The sequence below is a fragment of the Macaca nemestrina genome, chromosome 10, assembly GCF_043159975.1.
Source record: "Macaca nemestrina isolate mMacNem1 chromosome 10, mMacNem.hap1, whole genome shotgun sequence".
Taxonomy (NCBI): Eukaryota; Metazoa; Chordata; class Mammalia; order Primates; family Cercopithecidae; genus Macaca; species Macaca nemestrina.
In genome coordinates this window covers 73412188-73434622 of record NC_092134.1, presented here as the reverse complement: position 1 = coordinate 73434622, position 22435 = coordinate 73412188, and the positions used below count along the sequence as shown (strand labels likewise).

Here is a 22435-nt window from a genome sequence, read left to right as displayed (position 1 = left end):
CTCTGTATAAACTATTGTATCAGGAAAATCTTCTGATTCTGCCTCAAAATCTGCTTTATCCAACTTGTTCCTCCTTGCATTCACACACTTCTCTAATACTCAGTACTTACAAAAACTTTGCCTTGCTCTGTAAATTCCTGAAACTACTTTCATTGCTTTTTTAAACACTTCAAAATTACAGTAAGCATTTTATTCTTAAAGATTTTGGCCATTTCATTACTGTTGAGTTTTAGAGAACTCACCTAGTTTCAGACTCATACCATCTACTGATTCGTCTCTTTATCTTCCTTCTTTTTTGCTCTGCTCTTTCCCAAATTTCTGCAAAAGTCCCTACTATGCTCCTTCTGTTATGTACAGAAAAGTCCCTCCAGTCCATCCTTAAGCCTCAGGCAACAGACCTGGTCCCTGTAATTTAGGGGGCTCAGCTTTAGTCTCTCTGGCTACACCTCTTCTATCAAGGAGTCAAGGGACCAAGGAGGTAGACTCACTTTGAGTCCAGGCCTTTTCTTCTTCTGGACTATGTTCTGGGTACTTGAAATTCTAGAATTCTCTGTCTAAATTAACCTGAGTCAAGTTTAAGCACCTACGCCCCAGGGATGACTGTGTTTATACCACTGAGGAAATCCAAATCCTCTGAAAACGAAGTTCAAACTGGGTCTTCTACATTGTTATACAGATATATTTATCAAGGTAGGAGAATAGGACATGTCTTATGTAATGGTTTGTTAGCTTGATTTTAACTTTAAATTTATGATTCTCTATTTGTACTCTTGCTGTGGGCCCTGAAATCTTTTGGCAAGAGCTAGTCAAAAACCATCAAAATCTATGCTTAATTGGGCAAAGTATGGGCTCCCCTTCTATGTGGGAGGGCTGGTTACTTTTTTCCTGATGTCATATTTAAGAAGAATGATGCATTAAAATATTCCCTAAGGGCTGGACGTGGTGCCTCATGCCTGTAATCCCAGCACTTTGGGAGGCTGAGGCAGGTAAATCCACAAGGTCAGGAGTTGGAGACCAGCCTGGCCAACATGGTGAAACCCCATCTCTACCAAAATACAAAAAATTAGCCAGGTGTGGTGGCAGGTGCTTGTAATCCCAGCTACTCAGGAGGCTGAGGCAGGAGAATCGCTTAAAACCGGAAGGTGGAGGTTGCAGTGAGCCAAGATGGCACCACTGCACTACAGCCTGAGCAACGAGAGAAAGTCCATCACAAACAAACAAACACAAACAAACAAACGAACAAAAAAAACACTTCCTAAAAAGAGCCCTAGAGACCCATGTGGAGGTGGAGGGCCTGAGGAATAGCTTGGATAGAATGTGAATAGACTTTCAAAGCCCACATACTCCAGCTCAACGTGCAATCCTCTTTTGATCACAAGTATAGTTAAGACCAAGCAGTGGGCACACAGATTAAAAAATACATTCCAAAGGGAAGTGTATGATCCTGAGATGGAGCTAAAAAAAATTATCTCAAGCAATGGCATAAAGTGTGTGATTGCCTTTTGCAGGACAACCCTGGTTCTATTCAAGGGAGGGAGGTTTGGTTGATCAACAAGGTGTTAAACTTTTTTCTTAGAACGCGACTTATATCCCTGTGTTGCAGTGGAGAATGGGGATAGTCTAACCAAAGTGGTTTATGAATTCTCATAGCCCTGCACCTCACTAGATAACACGATGCTCACTCTACACTTCTTCCCCACTTTGAAGGTTCTAAAGGATTCTCAGGAGTGAAAAACTATTCTTAGTTATGGAATTCAAAGGTAAGTAATTAAAAGGTAAGTGAACATTAGCTCTAGGGAAGTAACTAACTCTCCCTCTAGGTTCCCACTGATATGCCAAGCTAACCACAGGGGAGAAATTAACAATCAAACAAAAGAAAAAAACCAAACAAATATAAAACAAGTATTTAGACCATTTGCCTTTGGGAGTGAAGGAATAAAGAACATATTCATTTCTTTTTTTGAGATTCAACTAAAGTTTCATAGCAAGAAAAGACAAGAGTCACCAAAAGGAAAACTGATTGAGGCTACAGTCACCATAAACCTGACAAACCTGGAATGGTGGGTGTCTTTCAGGAATAAGGACTAAGACAGAATACAAAATGCAATGAGTCTTAAACCATGATAAGCTTTAGATTAAACCCTTAGCCAAGTGTAACACAGAAAACGGGGGATCATGTGCCTTCAAACAGCAACAATAGCTGGGAAACTGATCACTAAGCCACACATACTTGCAAAAATAGCAGACAGAGACACAAACACTTATTGGGGTGTAGAGCATGATGATGTATAAGCAACTGGCTTCTCATATATTAGAATGCACCTAGTATTGGGAGAATTCGCTCTCACTGTTTAACGTGGGTTCTTTTCTATTTCCTAAGTGTCTAGGCTGGGTTGAGAAATAAAGGGAAAGAACACAAGAGAGAGAAATTTAAAGCTGGGTGTCTGGGGGGACATCACATGTCGGCAGGATCCGTGATGTTCCCCGAGCCCTGAAACCAGCAAGTTTTTATTAGTGATTTTCAAAAGGGGAGGGAGTGCCCGAATAGGGTGTGGGTCACAGAGATCACATACATCACAAGGTAATAAAATATCACAAAGTAAATGGAGGCAGGGCGAGATCACAGGACCACTGGATGAGGCGAAATTAAAATTGCTAATGAAGTTTCGGGCACGCTTTGTCATTGATAACATCTTATCAGGAAACAGGGTTTGAGAGCAGACAACCTGTCTGACCAAAATTTATTAGGCGGGAATTGTCGTCGTCCTAAGAAGCCTGGGAGCGCTACAGGAGACCGGGGCTTATTTCATCCCTTTGGCTTGGACCATAAAAGACGGGACGCCTTAAAAGGGGCCGTCTATAAGCCTACCTTCAGGGCGCATTCTCTTTCTCAGGGATGTTCCTTGCTGAGAAAAAGAATTCAGCGATATTTCTTCTATTTGCTTTTGGAAGAGGAGAAATACAGCTCTGTTCTGTCCAACTCAGCGGCGGCCAGTTCAAAGTTACCTCTCTTGTTCCCTGAACATCGCTGTTATCCTGTTCTTCTTTTAAGATGTTCAGATTTCATATTGTTCAAACACACATGCTCTGCAAACAATTTGTGCAGTTGACACAATCACAGGGTCCTGAAGCGACATTCATCCTGCTCAGTTTACAAAGATGACCGGATTAAGACATTAAAGTAAAGGCAGGCATAGGAAATCACAAGGGTATTGATTGGGGAAGTGATAAGTGTCCATGAAATCTTCCCAATTTATGTTCAGAGATTACAGTAAAGACAGGTGTAAGAAATTATAAAAATTTTAATTTGGGGAACTAATAAATGTCCATGAAATCCTCACAATTTATGTTCTCGTGCTGCGGCTTCAGCCGGTCCCTCTGTTCAGGGTCCCTGACTTCCTGCAACAACCTAGGTTTACTGAAGTGGGGAAATCCGCAAGAGGAATTTTGGACTTCATGCTCTCTTGAACATATGATCATTCAAGTGATTAATTTGAATACTGTCTTAGTCCATTCAGGCAGCGATAACAAAATACCATACACTGGGTGGCTTATAAACAACAGAATTTTGTTCCTGGTAATTATGGAGTCTGAGAAGTCCAAGAGCAAGGCACCAGCAGATTTGGTGTCTGGTGGGAGGACTCTTTCTGGTTCATAGATGGCACCTTATCATTTTGTCTTCACATGCTAGAAAGCACCAGCTCTACGGTCTCTCCTACAAGGGCATTAAAGCCTATTCATGGGGGCTCCACCATCATGACCTAATCACCTCCCAAAGATGCTGCCTTCTAATGTCATCACTGTGAGGATTATAATTTTAAAAGATATATTTTGGGGAATCACAAACATTCAAACCACAGCAAATGGATAGATTCCCATATATGTCATAAGTTTATAAAGTGAATATAGAATGCGATCTGTTATTTCCCAAATTTTTCCTCTTGCAAGAAATATTTCAGACTTCATGTTACAACATCTGTAACACTCATGTTACAATATCTATAATTTCTTTTCAAGATGGGATCATGGATTGTTGCCCAGGCTGGTCCTGAACTCATGAGCTTAAACAGTCCTCCCATTTTAACCTCCCAAGTAGCTGGGATTATAGGCATGCACCACTGTACCTGGTAATATCAGTAATTTCCATAGTTTTTAATTCATTTTTGTTAAACCATTGAAACCTTGTTAAAGTGCAAATGTTATCTAAGTTACTGGTTGAAACTAAGATGGTTAAATAAATGAATACTATAGACAGAAGGAGATAGAATTCTAATATAGTCAATTGGTTGCAAAAAGAAGCAAGTTTTATTTATCTTAAGTAGGAAGTGGAAACAAGTTTTTAAAGTCCATTATTGAACTGATAAACTGAAGGTATAGTAATCAAGTCTGAGAAATTCAGAGAAAGGATTTTGTTTTCTAGCCTAGTCTGTATCTTTTGTAGTAATACAGTTGTCCCCAGAAGCATTTCTACAATTGTATTATGGAGCAAATATACTGAGAGTAAAAACCAAAAAAGAAAGCCTCGGGTCATAAATGGGGTCATGGTATGAGTTCCTAGATTGTGTGGAAAATGATTGGGAATGTCAGCTACTTAGGAGCTTGAGGCACGAGAATCACTTGAACCCGGGAAGTGAAGATCACAAGGATCCGAGATCCTACCACTGCACTCTAGCCACAGCAACAGAGTGAGACTCTGTCTCAAAAAAACAAAAAAACAACAAACAAACAAAAAAAACCAAAACAACAACAAAAAAACCCAACCCCGCCCCCCCCCCCCCACACAACTTATTAAGAATGCAGCCCAGTGGTGGAGTGAGTCTGTTAGATGGACTGAAAGACTAAAAGGAGGAAAATGTACAGAAAATCAATGAATAATACAACCTTTTCTTTCTGGCATCTTTGCCCAATCAGTGACCACAAAACAGCTTTGTTTTCTCAGATACCATGGAGGAAGAATACCTGTATATTCTGTGTCTACTTAATCACCAGAAAATCCTGTTCATCAAAACAGTTCAGATTCTGGTCAAACTGGTAGCCACAATTAAAAAATACTGGCTGTAAGCAAAATAACAGCTTATTTCATCAAAACCATCTTTATCTGATTAAATTGACTTTCTAAACAACTTCTGAGTTTTCAAACCTCTGAGAGAGAAAGATATTATTAATGGGAGCATATACTGGGAAAAGATCTTGGTCACTTTCACAACCTGGCTACACTTTGAAAAAACAGAGCTTTTAAAAAATACTGGTGCCTGAGCCCCATTCTAGATCAAGTAAACACAAATCTTCAGGAAAAATTCTGAGCCTCAGTGTTAAAACAAAGTCTCCCCAGGTGACTTGTAATGAGAAGCACTGACTTGAAGAGCACTGTTGCCTGCATCCATTTTAACCTTAACATATCTGTATTTTCATGGGGATATATAGCTGATTTTTCAAGTTTGTTTCCCTGAGATCTGATGGGATTGTTTCAAGGTGTGAGAGGTCATACTATTTTACCACAATTCTTCCTTTACCATTGCTACATTCCCTTACTGTGGCTTCCCTGTTGGCAGAGTACACTTTTCCACACTACTGACTTCAGGTATGGCCATATGAGTTAGTTGATGGGATGTGGAAGTGATAAATTGTGCCAGTTTTGATCTAAGGCCTTAAGAGGCATGGCAGTGCCCACCAACACTCAGGGAGCTTACTCTCTCCACGCAAAGAGCAGCCCCAGGTAGACACTGTTTTTTCAGCCTGAACACAGGAATAAAGGTATATGGAGGAAAAAATATAACACCATATCAGTAGTCCAGCCTGGTCCAGCTAAGTCAATCTGAGTCTGACTGATAGCTGCAAAACTGCAGCTCACCTACAATTCTATGAAATAAGTTTAATTTCTTAAACTCTTTGAAATTTTGGAGTTTTATTTTAAATTCAGCATTATTGCAGGAGAAAAATAACCAACACACAAGTATTTGTAAGTAATCTGCGTCAAGCAATGTCTAAAAAAATAGGTACTAAACAAGTATTTAAGTTAATTTGCTTTTATGGAAGGTTGCTTTACATTTACTGACACACACACACACACACACACACACACACACACACACACACACAAATGGAATCACCAGATTTCAAAGTGTTTAAATTTAGGTTCAATGATATTAAAAATAATGCAGTGACCATTAGAATTTAAGTGGATTTAAATGGATTGTATCTCTATAGAATGTTAGTTATTCTGTTCATTTATAAAAAGGATATTAGTGAATATGCTTAACATTGCTTTTTCCAGTAGCCAAATGGATCAGGTTTTCATCCAGATGGTTTTATGGGAAGCATCTTTCTGCTCAGCTAATGCATGTATATGAGGATCAAGCTTTTGTACTGATTTGGAAATACTACTTGTACTACTAGGATATTGTTTAAATTTTTGGCTAAGATTAAGAGAATTGATTTCATCATATAGAAATCTCTGTTTTACATCACTGAGATGTATTTTATCATAAATGCCTAAAATTATTAATAGCAATAAACAGCTAACACTTCCTGAGCAATAACTGAGTCAAGATGAAGAGTTATGGGCAGAAATCTTTGAAAACTTAATTGAAATGCTAACCCTTTGTGATGCATAAGGAAGTTACAGAAAATTAAACAAGCAATCACAGAAACCTTTGAAAGAAAGAAAATCCTAGTTAGAAAACAAGATATGTCTTAATCTCAATTAAACTGTCTTTTTGAAGTTCTCTTTGCCTTGATAAAACATTGTGATTCACTTTATAAGTGTTTTAGTTATCTTTAATGTAACCCACTTTTTTTTAAAGGTGTTTTCTTAACTTCTTCCTTACAATAAAGATAAATTATTTTTATACTGCTTTTTGATGATCCATCAGTGATTACTAAGGGATTTATATATATAAAGTAGAGGTATTGAAGAAATGATCGTTACCTTATGGGTAAAACAGATGTAATTATGTTGTCACTTATATTTTGAGACTTCTATAAGAATGCATTAGATAAACAGAAAATCCGTTTTTAAACTCTGAGACTGACATTCATTAGTGATGTTATTTATAGCAAAGGCAAAAATAACATAGCAGAATAATATATGAAATGCAATGCTCACACAAACTGTCTTCAGTGTCCAGTGTAAAAGTATTAATTTCACAGTATCTTGGGGACCAGGTTGATGCACCGCACATAATCCACAGTGTCACAAATGTCCTTAGTAAACCACACTCCCAATTGCAAACCCATCACACCTAATACAGCAGAATGTCACTCAGTGCTCACTGGGTTGCCAAAAAGTGCAAGTAGGGTTACCACTATATCACCTACCTTCCCCTGAGATGGGAGAAAGTAGACAATTCAAATTAGGTGTAAAGGAAAGCAGGAAGTATATAGTGCATTTTGATTGCAGGTATTTGTTTAAATCTATGGGACATGTTGATTACAATCTCATTCCATGCATTAATGTGGTCCTGCTGTTGATAAATGTGAGACTTTTAAATCATATTAATTAGGATGCTAAGATTATCCTGCAGTCAATAAGTAGTGGTTTATGACTATATGTTACATTGCAATCATTTACTCAGATTCCCATATTATCTTTCACTCACATCCATGGATTATATACAGATCTATGGCAAATATGTGCCCAGTTTAAATGCTCCCAAATATAACACCAGGAAAATAATCTGTCTGTAAGAAACATAGGTTTAATGAGAAAAAATCCTAAGTCCAAAGGGGAAGGCAAAGTCAGTTCTCAACTTTAGGCAGCCCAGAGACAGCAAGACACAAGAAAACACTACTGATAAGATGTACCTTCTTTTAAGAAAGTACAGCCAGACTTTTTCCTTTTTGGGAGATGGAAACTCTTAAAACTTTTGAATCATGGGTTAGTTCAATAAAGAGACAATCTCAGAATTTCTGATAGTAAAGGTAGTAAAGGTAAGATATGAGGCAAAAAAAAAATTGTAGCACCAAAGAAAGGTTTATGGAAACCAGTTGTGTTACTAAGAAATGAAAGAACCTCAGGCAGTAACTTATATCTAGTCAAAGACATCGCCAAAATTTAAAAGAAAAGTGGTGAGTAGAAGAAAGAGGTGCTTAAAGGAGAGAAGTGGACAAGTATAATACTATTTATAGAACATACATTACTTGTAGGTCATTTATATGTAGGTTGCAAGGTAACTTTTAAAGTTTGAATTTCCATTTTTCGACGATGTAGTGTTTCATAGATACTGTTTCAAAAAGGGATACGGCAGCAGAAATGAGACCAAAAAAAAAAACAGTTCACTTTTTTTTTTTTTTTTTTTTTTTTGCAGCAGTGGGGGCATATTGAAAAGCCTAGACACATGAAGTTACAGATATAATCTTGATATTGATAAAAGATATAGGATAAAATTGCTAAAGTGAGACGACTCCCTTCTACCTTCCTCCATCGCACTATACCCCATCTCTCTAATACTATGTCTGGGACAGGAAATAAAGTAGAAGGTAAAAGATGAGATATTAGATACTTTTTACTTCTACATAAAGTGTTATACTCTCGGCATTATGGACTGTACCTGGCAAGGCAGCAGCAATTCCATATAAATGTATGCAGATTAAGATGTGAAGAGCTGGCACGGTGACTCACGTCTGTAATCCCAGCACTTCGGGAGGCCAAGGCAGGAGGATCACTTCAGCTCATGAGTTCAAGACCAGCCTGGGCAACAAAGCGAGACCCTGTCTCATAAATTTTTTTTTTAAATTAGTCAGGGACAGTGGCACACACCTGTAGTACCAGCTACTTGGAAGTCTGAGGTGAGAGGATTGTTTGAGCACAGGAGTTCTAGGTTGCACTGAGCTATGTTGTATGACTGCACCACTGCACTCCAGCCTGAGTAACAGAGTGATGTCTTTTTTTTTCTCTTTTTAATAAAAATAAAAAATAAAAAAGAGCAGAAGGAACTTGTACTTCCTTCTTTATAGAGTTTTGGGGAGACAATATCTCTATCTAAATTTATATATATATCCCTAGATATAGATATAATACAAAATGAGTGCATGATGTACTTAGGTGATGGTTCATAATGTGGCCTTTGATGGTCCGAATACACCAGGAGTATCATCGTTTACATTAATAGAATAAGTAGAATTAATAGTAAGAGCTATGCAATCTAAGAGCAGAAGAGACATCAAGGACAATTAAGGATCTGATGTTATGTTGGTGCAAAAGTAATTGGGGGGTTACTAATTACTATTAATAGCAAAAACCACAATTACTTTTGCACCAACCTAATAGAACTGTGGTCTATGAATTGATACAATGTAAATCCCTGGAAAATTAAACAGGATCTTGGGAAAAGGCTAGCCATAAACTGAGATTATATACTATCATTTTAGTGGAATAAAGATATTTGTATAAATTCACTTTTGTACATTGGAGTTTGTAACTGAAATTCATACTATGTATGTATCATCTGATTTAACTCTCTAATACAGCTACAAAGTGTCTCATTTAACAGATGGAAAAAATAGATAAGAAAGGAAGTTAATCATTCAAATTCATTACTTAAGATGTGATGGACCCAGGATACAGAATAAGATTTATCTTACCTAAAGTTAACAATATTTTCTGTTGTTTTGTTTCTGTCTACTGTAAAATTATCTATATATCAAAAATGTACAAATGTAGGTTGACGTAATGCTTTCATTCTTCAAATTACATGTTTTTGTTTTTTGAAGAACCCTGGCATGCATATATATATATATATATATATATATATACACACACACACACACACACACACTCCCATATACACACATGCACACCATGTATATATACACACCATATATATACCACTTATATACACCATATTATATATCTATATACCATATATATATATAAATATGATAGATATTAGAAATGAAATTCAATATATGATGTTAGTTTAAGGAAACCTAGCTTTCTAAACTCAAAATTTATATAGTTTAATTAGGAGTATAAGTCTCATTTATAATACACATTTTATTAAAGCATGTTGATTCTTTCTAGACATAATTTTTAAATAAAACTGTTGTAGAAGAGTGAGTGGTTCAACTTTCAGTTCTCAGGTTGTTCATAAAATGGAGAGATAAGGCTAAATTCTAAGTTCTGTTTAACACTACATTGTATGATTGTTAAATGAATAATTAAGAAAATTAATTAATGGAAAATATAGTAAGACCATGCCACACTATGGTCTTAATGAGCAGTAAAGGAATTAGCCTAACTTCACAGGGTCTCAAAATACTATCTAAATGATATTCCAATAGAAGCCAATATTTTGCGTGTTTTCCTTGGTTATATTACAAGTAGATGAACCAGACTGGTTTGGCAGAAAAAACTGTGTGAGAGAAATATGCTACAGATTGCTCCATTTAAGTATATAGAAGTGTTTCTTATCCCTTTTAACCATAGCTGGTATTCCCATGTATTAATGCATTATCATTCATTCAACCAGTCCTGCTACATTGATAGACTTTTAGGATGCATTCAGTCTTTTGCTATCACAAATAATGACACAAAGATAAGCCTCGCACAAATAATATTTTGTATTTTTGCCAATTGTATATTTTGAATACATTTCTAATAGTTAAGATTACTAAAGGCTTAAATACATACTTTTTATATGCTGGTGTTTAGAAAAATTTGTAGTTGTGCTGTAATTGGTTCATTTACATCAATATGTTGTGAGTCGTATATCTGTTATTTTGTTACCTAATACAAAAAATAATAAAATAAGTCCTTTTTTTATCCATTTCCTCTCCCAAACTTCAAATTAAAAGTGATATAACTGTACTCTCATTGAAAACCTATGTAGCTAGTCAGCAAACTTATTCTAGTTTCCAAATACTCTTCTCTGTCCACCCTCCCTCCCACCCCTCAAGACTGTTATTTGTACTATACACAGTTAAAAAACAGTAAACATTTCTACACCACTAAAGTGGAGTAATCTAAAGCACATTTTATTAGGTAAAAATAGCAGGTGGTAAATATTTCTAGTATTCTACCTTTTGAGTAATAAAAGGGGATTTGAAATGCTTATGTATCTGAAAAGATGATGGAATAGTAAACAAAAAGTCATTATTAACCCTTCAGTGTGAAAGGTGCAGAGTAAAAACAATGCTTCTGTGAATGTAAATTGTTTCAGAGTTTTCATTTTCAGTTTATGTAAATGCATTTTGTAACTTAGGAAGAAACAAAGTTAAACCAAAGTTGTGGGAAAATTCATAAAAACACGATACTGAATCAAAGCATCTTATTGTTTATGAAGTTGATGGTATTTCAACAAAACAGAAAAACATTATTTCAAGTAATTCTAAAACACAGTATTTTTTCAGTAGCTTTACTGATGTATAATTTAGCTAAAATAATATCAATTTTAAAAATCTAGATTTTTATCATTTTTGGCATATGTACATAGTCATGTAACCCCACCACAGTGAATACATACACTATTGCCAACTCAAAAATTCTCCTGAGTTTTTCACAAGCCTCAATTCTGTCACTTTGCCTTTCCTAGAATTTTATGTAAATATATTAATCAGTATGTTATCTTTTTTGTTATCTTTTTTCATTTAACATGATGTTTTAGTTTTATGAAGTTTAATTTTTAGCATATTTCAGTTTTATGAAGTTTAATTTAAATTTTTTTGGTCTAGCTTATGCTTTTTGCATCCTATCTATTGAATATTTATCTAAGTTATAATCAAGATTTTCTTCTATGCTTTATTTTAAACATTTTATTATTCCAGTTCATGCATTTAGTTATGTGATCCATTTTTAATTTTTTTGTTTTTATATTGTGTGAGGTACAGATTGATGTTACTTTTTTTTTTTTGACATGTAGATTTAATTGTTTTGACACTATTTACTGAATAGGCTATTTTTTCTCCATTTAAATACCTTGTCATCTTTGTTGAAAATCGTTTGCCCTTATATGTGTGATTCTATTTCTGCGCTCTATTTTGTTCCACTGATTTATATATCTATTATTATATGAATACCAAACTCTTGATTTCTGGAACTATAGAATATGTCTTGAAATAAGGCTATGTTAATTCTCCAAATTGTTGCTCTGTTTCAAAATTGTTTTAGCTATTCTAGGTCCTTTGCATTTCCAAATAAATTTTAGAATTAAAGTACTCAATTTCTATGAAAAGGCCTGCTGTGTTTTTCATTGAGATTGTATTGAATCTGTTAATCAATATTGGCACACTGGCCACATTAACAATATTAATTCTTCTTCTTAATGAACATTTTATATAATTCCAACTGTTTATATTGTTTGATATATTATAGTTTGCATTGTACAAATCTTGGACACCTTGTATTAAATGTAATCTTACGTGTTTTATATTTTCCGTGGTACTGTACATGGTATTTATTTAAACGTTATTTCCCAATTTTTTGGCAGCTAATATTTTGATTTTGTATCTTGTGACTTTGCTTAATTGACTCATTAGTTCTAGTACATCTCTTATAGAATAATTTGAACATTCTATGTAAATGATTATGCTATCCATGAGTAAATAAAATTTTACTTCTTTTCGAATCTATAGATTTGTTCTTTCTATTTTATTATTTTATTGGCTAAATCTTCTCATAAAATGTTGAATAGAAGTGATAATCTTATTTTGATCTTAAATAGAAGGCATTCAATATTACACAATTAAGTATAATATTAGCTGTAGGCTCTTTATAGAGGCCCTCTATTAGACTGAGCAAGTACTCTTCTTTTTTTAGTTTGCTGATAGTTTATTATCATGGATGAGTCCATCTTTTTCTGTATCTATTTAAGTGATTGTATAATTTTGTTTCTCTTTATCCTATTGTTCTATTAAGCTACTTTGCATTCATTGGATTAGCCCCACTTGTTCATGATGTATTACTATTTTATATATTGCTAGATTAAATTTGCTAATATTGTTGAAGAATGTTTACATATAGGATATGAAGTATGTTGGGCTTCCTGGTATTATACTACAGGTCTCTGGAGCTTCAGTATCTTATTCTTCTGTTTTCATATGGGATATTTCAATGGGTCTATTAATTTCATTGATTCTTTCTTCTGCTCACTTCAATCTGCTTTTGAGTTAATCTAACAAATTTTTTATTTTAGATACTATAATTTTCAGGTCTAGAATCTTTAGTTTTATATAATTTCCATTTTCTACGTAAATTCTTTATTAATAAAATAATTTAATTTAAAGTTATTTATATTACATACTGTGAGCGCTTTGCTTAATAAATCCAATACATGGGGCCCATGTCTATTGACTGCCTTCTCCCCTACCCCACTCCCAAAGATGTATTACACTTTTATTACATGTCCTATTTGAACACTGAACATTGGAATTATATATTATAACAACTTTGGAATTAGTGTGTGTGTATATATATACACAAATATATACACATATATACACATACACACATATATATATATATATTTTTTTTTCTATTAAAAAGTTAACTTCCCTGGAGTCACACATGGTAATCTGCAGCAGCTAATATCTCTGCCAAATTGTTGGCTTTTTTGCTACTATTTTTCTCACCTGGCCCCTGAAGTCTTCCTTCTGCCTATGTAGTTGAGAAACTGGTCAATTATTTAGGTAGAATTGCGCTTTGAGGTTCATGTAACTGTATCCATGATTCCCTTACTTCCCTTCACTAAATTTCCAGTTGTTCTTCCACCTCTGATTTCTGGTCTTCATCAGCTCAAGACACTAAAGTTTCCATATTTTTCAATTCAAATCTAATGATAATTGGGTCGTATTCTCTGCAGTTTGGGGAAAAAGCTCAGTCCAGCATGCAGCCAATTTAAAAATCTCATAAAGGCCAGCAACTTTGCTCTTCCTCACCCTCAGAAGAAAATTACTTTTGCTTGGGATGGGGTCAGGAAGCTTTCCTACCCTTTCCCAAGTAGCTTAACCTTGTTTCCTATAAAAAAGGAATTGTGAAGTGAGCGATTTTGTGCTTGTGCACCAATGAGGGTACCCTCTCATTAGTGCAGGCTGTCTCTGATCCTTCTCTGAACCATCTGATGGAGGTCTATAGAAAATACCTGTAATTGTGGACTTCTCTTGTGTCTAAGGTTCCCAGGGATTATAAAGTCATGCAGACTCACACTCAAGAATTCATTGACATTTGTAGCTGTGTTTTTCCTTAACTACTCATATGATAACCACCATTTCCTCCTGTACTCTGGTAAAACTAATACTATTCCTGTGCCATCTTTCCTTTGAATGGCTCATTACACTTTTGAATTTAGTTTAAGTTGGTTGCTTTGGGACTTCAGTTCTGATAGATTCCAAAAAAGTTACGGTTTTGTACATCATCTAGACTTTCCCTGTGGAATGAAAGCAATAAAGCAGTGCAATCCTTCTTCCTCCCAGTTCATAAAAACCCTGAACTTATTCCCACATCCAGCAACCCTTTTTAGGGTCTCCTCTATGCTGAGAACTTTTTCTGTTGCTTAATAACTCCTACTCTGCCTTACTCACTCTCTGGTGTTTGAGTGCCTTATTCTTCTTGGTGGTGGGACAAGAACTTGGAACTTGCCAAATTGTGGGAGCAGGAACTGCAGTGCTCCAGCTTGCCAAACTGCTGGTGGTGGGAGTAAAAGGGCTGTTTCACTTCCTTGTGCTTGCTGAACTGTGGGAGTGAAGAAGTCACTGGGCACCACTCCCTCCAGCTCACCAAACATCAGAAGTAGGAAGGTCGCAACAATGCTACTAAGAACCAATACTTCTAACCTAAAAAAAAAAAAAAAGATAAGAAAAAAAGAAAGCAATTAACTCAAAACACCATAATGTGAATTAGAAGTAATAGCATGAAACTTTGATTTGTTTAAAAAATATGTATTTACTAGCTCTACGCACTGAAGAGTCCTGGGAACAATGTTAATACTGCAGCAATAAACACATTAACACCCACATTTTGATCTCTAAAGACATTTCTCAGGACTCCATTGAGAATTGCTTGTTTCAAATGTGTTGTAACAAAAATGCTAAATGAGCCTGGAAAATTGTGTTCTGCCAGAAAGAAAGGATTTCAGACTATTTGGTTATGACCTGATTTGATGGCTTAAAATAGGATGATTTTACCATAAAAAAGAATGATAATTGAAATGCATATACACATATCATATAAAAATCCATAATCGTAATAATATATACATATTTATTTATAATAAAAAGATTAAAAATTTTTTCATTGGAAGTTTCTAGAGCACATTTTAAACCACTACTGTGATGTCTTTTACTTTTCTTCTGTAATTTCTTTGAAATTCTATCATTGTGTACATACTCTTGTTTTATACTTATATGTCTGCAAATGTATTTTCTTATTAAATTGTGAGGTTCTGTAGAAAGGTAGCATGACTTAGTTATTACTATATACCCAGTGCCTGTAATAGTCTCTAATAGAATAAGCTCCCCAAGATGTGATGATTGAAGCCAGTAGACGATTGATAAAGAGGCCACAATGTAATCATCATGGAAATCAGTCTGATGATTCCTCAGAGCCAAAAACAGAACTACTATTTGACCCAGCAATCCCATTACTGGGTATATACTCAGAGGAATATAAATCATTCTACCATAAAGACACATGCACACTAATGTTCATTGTAACACCATTCACTATAGCAAAGAAATGGAATCAACCCAAATGCCCATCAGTGACAGACTGGGTAAAGAAAATGTGGTATGGATATACTATAGAATACTGTGCAGCCATAAAAAAGAATGAGATCATGTCTTTTGTGGGAAGATGGATGAACTGGAGGCCAGTATCCTTAGCAAAGTAATGCATGAACAGAAAGCTGAATAATGCATAAGTGGGAGCTAAATGATGAGAAAACATGGACACAAAGAAGGGAACAGACAATGGGATCTTCTTGAGAGTGGAGGATGGAGGAGGGAGAAGTTCAGAAGAAAACAACTTTTGGGTACTAGGCTTAGTACTTGCGTAATGAAATAATCTATACAACGAACTCCCACGACATGAGTTTACCTATATACCAAACCTGCACATGTACCCCTCAACCTAAAATAAGATGAAAAAAGAGGCCATAAAAGGCCTCTTTGGCTGTGTGGGCTCTTTTTTGTTTCATATAAATTCATCACCCTTTACTGATTTATGATTAGTAAAAAATTTCTGTTGTGATAAGTTTGTGCCTCTGCTGTTTCTTTTCATGTGTAGAAAATAAATCATACAAAAGGAAAAACCTGTAGACTCTTTTCAAGATGTCAGTGAAACTGCTCACACAGAGATATAATGCTCTAAGGGCCCTGTGGTGCTAAGAGATTCTCTCAGACTTCCACCTCAGAGTCTTGCTCCACTTTAGGTACGTTCTGGCTCTACCTGGGGCACTGCAGCCTTCTAGTGCTTTCTTTAGCACTCCACTTTCTTAATTTTTTAAATTTCAATAGTTTTTGGGCACACAGGTGGTTTTTGGCTATGTGGATAAGTTGCTTAGTGGTGATTTCTGAGATTTTAGTGCACCTTTCAACCGAGCAGTATACACTGTACTCAATATATGGTCTTCTATCCCTCACATTCCTCCCAACCTTCCCCATACCCTGAATTCCCAGAGTCCATTATATCATTCTGATGCCCTTTGTCCTCATAGTTTAGCTAAGTGAGAACATACAATATTTGGTTTTTCATTTCTGAGTTACTCCACTTAGAATAATATCCTCTAGTTCCATCCAAGTTGCTGCAAAAGACATTACTTCATTGCTTTTAGTGGCTCAGTAGTATTCCATGGTATATATGGTACATGGTATAAGCAGTACCACGTTTTATTTATCTGCTCATTTGCTGATGAGCACTTGGTTCCACATCCTTGCAATTGCAAATTGTGCTGTTAAAAACACACATGTGCATGTATGTTTTTCACATAATGACTTCTTTTCCTTTGGGTAGATACCCAGTAGAACCACTCCACTTTCTTTATCTCCACATTGGTTCCCAGGAACTCTGCTGCATAAGCTCTGCCATTGCCCCCGGTCTCCCAAACTGAATGCTCATATCCTTGTGTCCTGCCAAGTTCATTTTATTCACTTCTCCTCCAGACCTTTGCTCTCTACCAGATCTTCCATTCTATTATATGTGCAACACGTCTTTGCAAATACAAAGTTATTTCAAGTAGCAATTTTTTCTTCTTGAGGTATTGGAATCCAAGTTTTCAGGAACCACACGGGTCCCAACCACCAGGAGAGTAATGAAGATTGCATTTTTAGCTCTCTTTTTCACAGCAAACTGTCTGCATTTTAAAGCAACAAACCACTTTCTCTAGCACTCCACTTGACCCTAGAGAGTGTCTTACTTTCCTGGGTGCCTATGAAGAGACTGTGAGAAAGTTTCCATCACTTCCTCCTGAGAGCAGAGGGCGTTTTACTTCAAATGTGGGGAATATTGGTCTAGACCCCAGTGTCCGCCCTATAGCTCTATATGCCTTTCTCTTGAGCTTTAGCAGCTTTTTTGAACATATCGATGTTGGCCCAACTTCTCGTGACTTTTGGAACATGTATTAAAAATTGGACCCAAAAAGTGGTCCTGGGATAAACCTAAGAAAGTTTCTGAATTCTATAGTGAGTGGACTTGTGTAACATAAATGGATAGAAGTTGTTCCATTGACTGAGCCCTCACTTGGAGTGGAATACGTTTCTCAAGGATCGTGCACTTAGAAGTTAAGAGCAAAGGCTCATGTTGACTTGTCTGAGGTCATTGTAGATACTGGATATTATTCCTTCATCAGATGTATAGATTGTGAATATTTTTCCCAACTCTGTGGGTTGTCTGTTTTCTCTTCTGACTGTTCCTTTTGCTGTGCAAAAACTCTTTAGTTTAAGTCCCAGCAACTTATCTTTGTTTTTATTGCATTTGCTTTTGGGTTCTTGGTCATTAAATCCTTGCCTAACCCAATGTCTTTTCCAATGTTATCTTCTAGAATTTTTATAGTTTCAGGTCTTAGGTTTAAGTCCTTAATCCATCCTGAGTTGATTTTTGCATAAGGTGAGAGATAAGGATCCAGTTTCATTCTCCTACAGGTGGCTAGCCAATTATGCCAGCACCATTTGTTGAAAAGGGTGTACTTTCCCCACTTTATGTTCTTGTTTTCTTCGTCAAAGATCAGTTGGCTATAAGTATTTGGTTTTATTCTTGGTTCTCTATTTTGTTCCATTGGCCTACATGCCAATTTTTGTACCAGTACCATGCTGTTTTGGTGTCCACAACCTTATAGTATACTTTGAAATCAGGTAATGTGATGCCTCTAGATTTGTTTTTTTTTTTTTTTTTTTTTTTGCTTAGTCTTGCTTTGGCCGTGTGGTCTCCTTTTTGTTTAATATAAATTTTATAATTTTTTTTCTAATTCTGTGAAGAATGATGGTGGCATTTTGATGGGAATTGCACTGAATTTTTAGATTGCTTTTAGGAGTGTGGTCATTTTCAAAATATTGATTCTACCCATCTATGAGAGTGGGATGTGTTTCCATTTGTTTGTGTTGTCTATGACTTCTTTCAGCAGTGTTTCATACTTTTCCTTGTAGAAGTCTTTCACCTTCTTGGTTAGGTATATTAGTAAGTATTTTTTTGTTTGTTTTGCAGCTATTGTAAAAGATGTTCAGTTCCTGATTTGACTTTCGGCTTGGTGGCTGTTGCTATATAGAAGAGCTACTGATTTGAACTTAAACAAATCAACAAGAAATAACACACAATCTCATCAAAAAGTGGGCTAAGGATGTGAATAGACAATTCTCAAAAGTAGATATACAAATGGTCAACAAACATATGAAAAAATGCTCAACATCACTAATAATCAGCAAAATGCACATCAAAACCACAATGCTATACCACCTTATTCCTGCAAGAATGGTCATAATCCAAAAATAAAATAATAGATGTTGAGTTGGCTGTGGTGAACAGGGAACACTTCTACACTGCTGGTGGGAATGTAAACTAGTACAATCATTGTGGAAAATAGTGTGGAGATTCCTTAAAGAACTAAAAGTAGATGACCATTTAATCCAGCAATCCCATCACTGGGTTTCTACCCAGAGGAAAAGAAGTCATTATACAAAAAAGATATTTGCACACACATGCTTATAGCAGTAGAATTTGCAATTGCAAAAATGTGGAAGTAACCCAAATGCCCATCAATTAACAAATGGATAAAGAAGCTGTGAGCTGTGAGAGAGAGATATATATATGTATATGTATATATATGTATTTATAGATATACATGATATATAGACATATGATATATATTATGATATATATGATATATATAATTATATATATAATATTTTTCACATAACGACTTCTTTTCCTTTGGGTAGATACCCAGTAGAACCACTCCACTTTCTTTATCTCCACATTGGTTCCCAGGAACTCTGCTGTATAAACTCTGCCATTGCCCCGGTCTCCCAAACTGAATTCGCATATCCTCGTGTCCTGCCAAGTTCATTTTATTCACTTCTCCTCCAGACCTTTGCTCTCTACCAGATCTTCCATTCTATTATATGTGCAACACGTCTTTGCAAATACAAAGTTATTTCAAGTAGCAATTTTTTCTTCTTGAGGTATTGGAATCCAAGTTTTATCATATATATGTGTGTGTGTGTATATATATAGTCCGTGTGTGTGTATATATATATATATATAGTCCATATATATATGATGGACTACTACTAAGCTATAAAAGGAATGAATTGGAGTAATATCCAGAACTTGTAAAGAACTCAATCAAATTTACTAGAAACAAACAAACAACCGCATCAAAAACTGGGCAAAGGATATGAACAGATACTTCTCAAAAGAAGACATTCATACAGCCAACAGACACATGAAAAAATGTTCATCATCACTTGCCATCAGAGAAATGAAAATCAAAACCACAATGAGATACCATCTCACACCAGTTAGAATGGCAATTGTTAAAAAATCAGGAAACAACAGGTGCTGGTGAGGATGTGGAGAAATAGGAACACTTTTACACTGTTGGTGGGACTGTAAACTAGTTCAACCATTGTGGAAAACAGTGTGGAGATTCAAGGATCTAGAACTAGAAATACCATTTGACCCAGCCATCCCATTACTGGGGATATACACAAAGGATTATAAGTCATGAGGCTATAAAGACACATGTACACGTATGTTTACTGTGGCACTATTCACAATAGCAAAGACTTGGAATCAACCCAAATGTCCATCAGTGACAGAATGGATTAAGAAAATGTGGCACATATACACCATGGAGTACTATGCAGCCATAAAAAAGGATGAGTGTGTCCTTTGTAGGGACATGGATGCATCTGGAAACCATCATTCTCAGTAAACTATCACAAGAACAGAAAACCAAATACTGCATGTTCTCACTCATAGGTGGGAACTGAACAATGAGATCACTTGGACACAGGAAGGGGAACATCACACACCGGGGCCTATCGGGGTAGGGGGTAGTGGGGAGGGATAGCATGAGGAGATATACCTAATGTAAATGACGAGTTGATGGGTACAGCACACCAACATGGCACATGTATACATATGTAACAAACCTGCACGTTGTGCACATGTACCCTAGAACTTAAAGCATAATAATAAAAAAATAAAAAAAAAATGAGAGAAAAAAAAGGAATGAATTAATGGCATTCACAGCAACATGGATGAGACTGGAATGGAAAACCAAACATCATATGTTTTCACTCATAAGTGGGAGCTAAGCTATGAGGATAAAAAGGCATAAGAATGATACAATGGACTTTGGGGACTCAGGGGGAAATGGTAGGGAGGGGGTGAGAGATAAAAGACTAAAAATAAGGTGCAGTGTATACTGCTTGGGTGATGGGTGCACCAGTATCTTACAAATCATCACTAAAGAACTTACTCATGTAACCAAACACCACCTGTACCCCAATAATGGTGGAACAAACTTTAAAAAAGAACAAAGGCTCAGATAAAAAAAGAAATTCTTCATCTTAAAACAGCTCTGTCATTGGTTAACTTTGTGATTCTTAGCAAGTTATTATAACCTTACTGAGCCTCAGTTTCCTCATCCATAAATGTGGGGAGTGGGACCAAATAAAATAATACGTGTAAAGTGCTTGTATTTTACCAAGGCTTGATCCATGGTAAATATCCAATACATACGGATATATATTTTAAGTTAAATTTTAAATGAGAGTAAAAATCTTCTGGATTTATTTATCTAAATAAACTTCTTAGTAAACATAAGACTGGTTCTTATCTTGTGTTTCACAAGTATAATAGTGCAAAGAATAAGTAAAATGAAACCTAAAAAAGATCCAATCCTAAACTAGAACTTTACAATTGCATATGGTATGACTTATTAAACTTACTAATACTTAGATCTCCTCACATAGCACAAAGAATGTAGTATCTACATAATTCAGAACTCATTTATTTTCTTGTTATTTTTGCATAGGGTCCAGTATGAGAATGCAGAACTTGTTATGTGAAGGCTATGGAGTCAGCCTCACAGCATTCTGTCTGTGTAGATGCCAATGACTTCACAACTACAATGTTATTTTGAGCAGTGAAAACAATTTATTAAAAATGAAGAAAAACGTAAATGACTCCTGTAAAGAAATTAAATTAATGTTAGGTACTAGAACACAGATGTTTTGTGTGCCATACCTATGCAACCATGTCATTAAATTCAAATCTCTAATTAACAGACATCTGTTTCTTGTTCAAATTTGAAATGATTCATTAAAACCATTTGCAGAAACAAGTATAACTTGTGAAGAGAAAAAAATGTTCCTGACCTTTTCTCCACTTTAATTTTTTTCTACTTTGTAATTATTTTTAAAAACTGACTGGCTTACTGACTCAATGATTCAGAATTGAGACATATCTGACACTTCAAAGCCTGCCTCTCTTACTCATTAGCTTCACATCCTGTACCAACAAAAGATTGTGCATTAAAATCAGAAACATTAAATAATATTATGTCATGAAAACAGGTTGCCAAAACTTGGGAAAAGCAGTATAATTAATTTTTGAAGAAAAGCAGATGAACTAAGTTTAGACTTGTCCTGTTGCTCAACTTCTGCTCATAAAGAAACATTAACATTTTAATTTAATTAAGCAAATATTGTTGAACATCTATCTAATAGGGAAGTAACCGTGTTGCAGTAGACGGGGAAAAGAAGACTTCAAATAAGATAGAATTTATGCAAATTCTAATTCTGAAACTAACTTTGTAACTTTAGTAGTTAGCTTCTCTGAATTCAGTTTTGCTTACCCATGATTATAATAGTGTTAAGACCAACATCAAGGAGCAAGATAGCTGAATAGAACCCTCTAGCAATCATCCGGTCTGCAGGAACACCAAATTGAACAACTATCCACATAAGAAAGCACCTTCGTAAGAACCAAAAAATCAGGTGAGTG

At 35.5% G+C, this 22435-nt stretch overlaps 1 long non-coding RNA gene across 1 annotated transcript in view; it reads right to left on the bottom strand.

Moving 5' to 3' along the window:
• LOC139356549 (uncharacterized) overlaps positions 1-22435 on the bottom strand; it is a 156681-nt gene that overhangs the window by 77466 nt on the left and 56780 nt on the right. The window contains exons 2-4 of the long non-coding RNA XR_011608552.1: positions 14515-14766; positions 10631-10726; positions 8550-8689 (exon numbers count right to left, since the gene is read on the bottom strand). This is a non-coding gene — a long non-coding RNA (uncharacterized lncRNA). The remainder of the gene's footprint in view (positions 1-8549; positions 8690-10630; positions 10727-14514; positions 14767-22435) is intronic.